Source organism: Papaver somniferum, chromosome 6 (genome assembly GCF_003573695.1).
Source record: "Papaver somniferum cultivar HN1 chromosome 6, ASM357369v1, whole genome shotgun sequence".
In the NCBI taxonomy this organism is placed as follows: Eukaryota; Viridiplantae; Streptophyta; class Magnoliopsida; order Ranunculales; family Papaveraceae; genus Papaver; species Papaver somniferum.
In genome coordinates this window covers 76152548-76159433 of record NC_039363.1, presented here as the reverse complement: position 1 = coordinate 76159433, position 6886 = coordinate 76152548, and the positions used below count along the sequence as shown (strand labels likewise).

Sequence of the window (6886 nt, the reverse complement as noted above, 5' to 3'; positions counted from 1 at the left end):
TCCTTCGCTTAGCCTTATACTCAATTAATGATACACAGAACCATAAAACTGAAATTTGTACCGTGTCAAGGGGATAGTAGGGCCCACTTTTACCGTTATCAATCCTAATGCTAAGCACGCTTTTTTTTTAATAAGAAAGAATAATTTATATTAAAAGGAATCATTGAATGTTTACATTCAGTTCATCTCTGACTAGAGATTTTAACCAAATCGGATAATCAAAAAACCATGATTGATCAATCCTATCAATTCTAGTCTTTTTGGCTAGGCTATTAGCAATTTCATTCGACTCTCTGTGCACAAAAGTGCACTTCCATTCCCTAAAACTAACTAAAAGACTTCTACAGTCCTGAATTACATTATTATTCGTCCATGTAATACTAGCAAAATCACCATTGATAGTTTTTACCACACTCTGGCAATCACCCTCCAGGCGTAGCTTTTCCACATCTGAATCCCTTGCCCACTTAATTACTGCCAGTGCTGCTAGAGCTTCAGCTTTCTCCTCATCTTGAGTTATGCCTGAGAAGGATTGAGCTCTTCCAAATTTCCCTGCATCAAAAAATAATATCAGTCCTATACCCATATAATTATTTGCTTTCAAATAAGCTGCATCAAAGTTAAAACGAATTACAAAATCTTCGGTGCATCTTCGCTATAAATGTGGTAGTACTTTGATTTAATATACATGGTGTTAGACTAGGGGGCCAACCTTTTCTTATTTAATTTATATTCTAAACTAAAAAATATCTAACAAGTCATAAAATAAGCATAGCAATTATACCAAAGGGCGAATACATCCTTGCGTGCAATTGCGTGAAAGTACGACTGTTTTGCTAAACTACAAAGGAATTGAAATTATAACCATATTTAGTAAAACTTCGATAAATTAATGTCCTTGGACAGAGTTAAGATTTATCGAATTAAAACTTATACTGTATAAGCCTAGCTAGGATCAGGAAGTTTTATTATTTTAGTAATGTAATTAATTTATCGAAGATTACTTCTCCTGTAGATCATCAAGGCCCCAAAAGTCTTGTTTAATACTATTTTTTAGTTTGTTCTTAATTATCAAGAAATGGTAGTGGAAAATCTAAAAAAATTATGGTAAAATTTTATTTTCAAAAAAACCTTTATTTTATCGGGTATATTAAATTCGGGACGGGAGGAGTAAATTTGAAAGATGAAACATTTCAAGTGTTTTCTTGCATGTATCTTGAGTGAAACACTGGGATTGCAACTTTATTTTGCACCGAGGGTTGGAACCGGGACAAACTCATTTCTGGTGAAAAAATTGTTTTCACCTTCATTTCACCATTCAGTCTGGGACTCCCCGATCCTAAGGGTTCGCCGTTTTCTTGATTAAAGGTTTAGATTGGCAACATATCACGAGGGAAAGCGAAGTGGTGGGATTGGGGGTGGGGGATTACAATTTGCATTCGCAGACAAGACGGGATTAGACTCTCATTAATCTCCTCACTCATTTTAGGTGTTTTGACGACTAGACAAGACGGGAGTAGACTCTTCCAAGCTAAGATACTTGATTATTTTATATGTGTGGTTCAAAGGAAATAAGACGAGATCATGAGACGCGACCGCATTCATTGAGGAAAAAATTATGAGTTTTTTTTTCTATTTATTTTAAATAAATTTTGTGGCAGATAAGACGTCTTCTTTTCCGTCGTCTATAGTCTATACCCTATATCTACTGATAATCATCAGAAAATCCCTATCAAAATAATTAAAATGCGAATAAAGTAATCAAAACAGACAACAGAGATTCGCTTAAGCATGGGTGATTTTGCTTATACATTAATTTGGGCACACCCTAGATACGTATTTTTTCATTATATATAAACATGAGCCAATTTGCTCATCAAGAATTTGCAAAATAAGTCAAAGTCTCGATATCGGAATTTCTTAGATCGTTTTCCTTGTTGCCAAATTTCAAACAAACATTTTCATAAATTCTAGAATATATCATTTCATTATAGGAGAGGTCCCATTTTTTGGGTTTGTTGTGTCTAGCGCTTTCCATGTGAGAAAACTATCATGACACTGCAAGGATTTGGACCTATAGTCTATAGATTGATGTCTTCTTCCCCATGTCTATAATATACTAGGGTCTCTACTTTCTAGATGAGAAGACAAGACCCTTCCAAGAATATATATAGTATTTATTAGGGGTAATTTGCGTTACTTCCTCTGAAGAAGATCATAATTTGAGTTACCTACCATACAGAACAAATATTAGTAAAACCTCCTCTCGTCATTTTTTCCATCCAAACCCGGTTAGCTGAGTCAGCTGCTTCGTACAGCTGGATGCTCTTAGGGGAGGTAACTCAAATTATGATCTTCTCCAGGGGAGGTAACTCAAATTATGATCTTCTTAGCTAATCGGGTTTGGATGAAAAAAGTGACGAGAGGAGATTTTAATAATATTTGTTCTGTAGGGGAGGTAACTCAAATTATGATCTTCTCCAGAGGAGGTAACGCAAATTAACCCTATTTATTAGCTTTCGTGGAGATAATCTGCCCCCGTGATCATCAGAAAAGACGTTTGTTTAAAAGTCTTTAAAATATTCTATATATTAGTTTCAAAAAGAAAAAGGACAATAATTCGTCATCTCCTCATATCCACCCTAGTTTCGACTTGTGTTTTTTCTTCCTTCCCTCCTCAAAAGTTATTTTCACGTTTTTAGACCTTTTAGCTTGAGATGAGCTACCTAAATGTTGTGGATTTGTCAAGTGATGATAAGACCGAACACAAAAAAGTTCATTTCGAACAGGATTTAAATCCGTTACCAGGTATATTTTCAGCCGAAGAAGCTTAATATATCAGAAATGTTTGATTTGCATAACGGACATGCGAAATCTGTCAATATGGCTCCGAGTAGCTGCAGTTCCTGGAATCAGAGGAATTACACGGTTATATCTTCTTTGCCTCCTGCTCCCCTTACTCGTCAATTCTGTGAAGCAGGCATCTATACAAATAATCGGTCTTCTACGATTAACTCTGCAAATAGGCAAAATCATCAGCGAGTTCACCCCAAGAGTTTTCACTCAAATGCTACTTCACACAAGTGGGCCTTTGGTGCGATCGCTGAGATGCTTGACAATGCTGTCGATGAGATTCAAAATCGAGCTACTTTTGTCATTGTAGATAAAATCCGAACACCTTTTGTTGAAATTCCTGCTTTGCTAATTCAAGATGATGGAGGTGGTATGGACCCTGAAACAATTCGACGCTGTATGAGCTTTGATCTCTTGGATAAGAAACCGAATCATTCTGTTGGAAAATATGGAAATGGGTTCAGGACAAGCACGATGAGGCTTGGGGACGATGTAATGGTATTTAGCCGCCACCGGTGTGCTCATTAAAATTCATTCACTCAAAGTGTTGGTCTCCTTTCGTACACTTTCTTGAGACAAACAGGTCATGATGGAACAGTAGTTCCAATGGTTGAATTTATATTCAATAAACCGGCTGGGAAATTTATAAAGCTGTTACGTTCTTCGGAGGAACACTTTTCTACTAATCTTTCGATGCTCCTGAAGTGGTCTCCTTATAAAATGGAAACCGAGTTGATGAAACAATTCGATAGTATAGGAAATCACGGCACAAAATTTATAATCTACAATCTCCTAGAGACTGATGATGGGGAAAAGGAACTAGATTTTGAATCAGATACGAAGGATATCCAATTACCTAGAGCGGCTGGATCCCCTAAAGTTTCTGAAATAGGAAATTTAGAAACTATAGGCCAAGAATATATCTCCAACCAACTTCTCTATTCTCTTCGCGAGTACTTATCCATCTTATATCTTAGACCACATCCAGTTTTCAGAATAATTTTGCGTGGAGAAGTTGTTAAGCATCACAACATTGCAGATGACATCAAGTTTCATGAATTCATCCGTTATAAGCCTCGAATAGGCCCAGATTCGGAGGTTGTGGTAGTGACAACAATTGGGTTCCTGTAGGAAGCTCCTCATGTGAACAAACATGGATTCAATGTTTACCATAAAAACAGGCTTATAAAACCGTTTTGGCGTGTTCTCAATGATAACGACTATAGGGGCAATGGTGTTCTGGAGGAAGATTTTATCGAGGGTTATTTGGTGTTTGGTACTTACATTTTGTCCAATATTAGTGTTTGGTCTAATTTTTGTCCAATTTAGGATTTGGTACTTGGAAATGACGTTGACCCGTGTTGACCCGGTTAAATCTTGACTTCTCTTTACAAATTATTAAAAGAATTATATAAAATTAAATTACTAAACGAATTTACAATCATACCCACCACTTTATTAAAATTTACATTACAAAATAATCACGAAAGTGTGAACACATCTTTTCTTCCTTCTCCGAACACTTCGCCGCCGCCGCTGTATCACTACCACTGCGAACTTCATACCCACCGCAAACTTCATACCTGAGTTCTAACATATGACCACCACTACAACTACTTTCCACCTACAGAATAAAAAAAACCAACCATTGATAAAACAGCTAAAAAGCCAAATGAAAAAGTAAAAAACAAGAAACTTTCACCTTAATGTTAAACCCAACAATCCAGTTAATAACTCCATCAACAAAATGAGGGGAAAGATATAAATTTCGATAATTACTATCAGAGAGTTGCATAAATCCATTCAATACTCCGTTCCATATCATTCCTAATTCTAATGATGAAACTAAAAATTACTATTATAGATGCAAAAGCATATTATCTTGAAAAATCTAAGTAGAGAATTCTATATTGTTCTGAATCATCAATCTCTTCAAGAAATATTCACTATACCCTTCTTCAACCCAGTTAGATTTGTGAATCTGCAACAAGAACCGATCGTTCCATGTCTCATCAAAATCAGAAATTGAAACCCTGATAAAATCACAACTGAAATCTAAATCGAAACCCTCATCTACACGATACTGGCATGAATTCAAATGGAAACCCAAAAATAATCGAATCCCTAATTAAAGTTTTCATTTGACCCGTCAATTCTTCAAAACAACGAAACTCTAACTGAACGCAAATTGCACATTTACTAAATTAAACTCTAGATTTTAAATCTATGCAACAATGGTTTTATTTATCATTTGATACAGGTAAATAAACTCTTGATACGTTTATGCGATGGTTTCAATGAAAAGAAAGAAACAACGGAGGTTCTTCTATGGAGCGAAGATGAAGTAGCAGGGAGATAATAGAGGAGAAGAACTTGTTGTGAATAAGAGAGAAGAGAATGTGATATCGGGACCGTGGATTTTTTTATTTTTGTTATAACCGTTGGATCCTTGATCCACTTTAGGATATAATTGTAAACTAAGTATTTTAAAATATTTTTATTTTATGAAATTATTTAATGTCTAGTCACAAACAGTCAACGTCAATTCCAAGTACCAAATCCTAAGTTGGACAAAAGTTACACCAAATACTAACATTGGACAAAATGTAAGTACCATACACCAAATAACCCTTTTATTGATCCTACTCTCAACAAGCAAGGTTTTAAGAAGACTGCAATTCTTCAAAAGCTTGAATTACGCCTGAAACAAATGACCTTGGAATATTGGGATTTGTATTGTGGAATAATCCTCTCCCAACAACTCAACAAAAAGCTTCTGGAAGAAATTCATGATAAAAAATCTAGCGAAATGAGTCGGATCACAGAAGTTGACAGTCCAAAAGTAGATTCTGAAGGTGGACTATTACAATGTCATGCGATATCTCTGTGTACATTTTCAGGAAAAGGAGAAACTAATTGTATTGCCACCAATCAGCTTACCACCAGACAACGAATATCCCCTAAGAGGAAGCAACATGATCACATCATAGAACTAGAAATCTCGAAAAGGCAGGTAAGCTCGGCAGGAAATTCAACGGATAACTCAGTCTATTTAGATAAACAGCTTGCCGGTGGTGCTCAAAATGGGTTGTAAAGTGGAAAGTCTAGAATCCTAATTCAAGAGGTTAAGAGGGTCCGCGAACAGTGCTACGAGTATGAAAAAAACGTGGAAATACTTGATTACAAGGTATAGAAGGGAAAATACTGGCATCCTGGAATAAGAAAAGTATTCCCAAAATGGAAAATTGGGTTTTGATCATGGATTTTTTTGTGAAAGAATAGTGCAGTTAGACTTTTAGAGACCATGTTTATTGCCTTATTGGTGAAGTGTTACGTAGTTTAAGAATGAATCATATCACCTTTGTCATGTAATGGGTTGCACAAACCTGACCAACACCCGCAGGTTTTTACTCGCAATTGACTCCACCCTTAAGGCCCCACCCTCACAATAGCGGCACGACCAATTATTGTATTTTTTTTTCACATCAGACTTTCAAGTGCAAAGCTCGTTTTATTGTACTCCCTTTATCATGCGATATAATGATCCTGAATGTGGTGTAACGATATGAAAGTGGCGTCACCACCACCCACAAATAACAACACTATCAAACTACGCTAATGAAGGAAAATGGAAGGATAAGTCGTTAGCTTTTTCACTAACATTTTTAACAGTGAGTCACCACTCGACTCCCTTCCTGATAGAGGTATGGCCATTTTGTAAAGTGTTTGTAACACTATCCACAAGGATGGTTCAGTGAACCGGGTCCTTTTACTCGGACTATTTCTTACAATCTATTTGAACCGCCAAAAAAAAAACAAGGGACAAACCGCTCCTCACAGAATTTCAGTGGGTCCCACCATAAGTCCCCCTGCTAACATCAGTTGGGCGGAGCCCACCTCCTATGTGAGGGGCGGTTTTGTCGTTGTCTAAAAATTCGGTTCATACAAAACCATTGTCTAAAAACTCGGTTCATAAAGATCCCACGTTGAATGGTGAGGAAACCCCCGCTTCCTATTGGCCAAAATAAGGCTT

General features: G+C 36.4%; 1 pseudogene; it reads left to right on the top strand.

The window, feature by feature from the left end:
- The first annotated feature begins 2766 nt into the window (after positions 1-2766).
- LOC113290952 lies at positions 2767-5947 on the top strand (annotated as a pseudogene).
- The last annotated feature ends 939 nt before the right edge of the window (positions 5948-6886 follow it).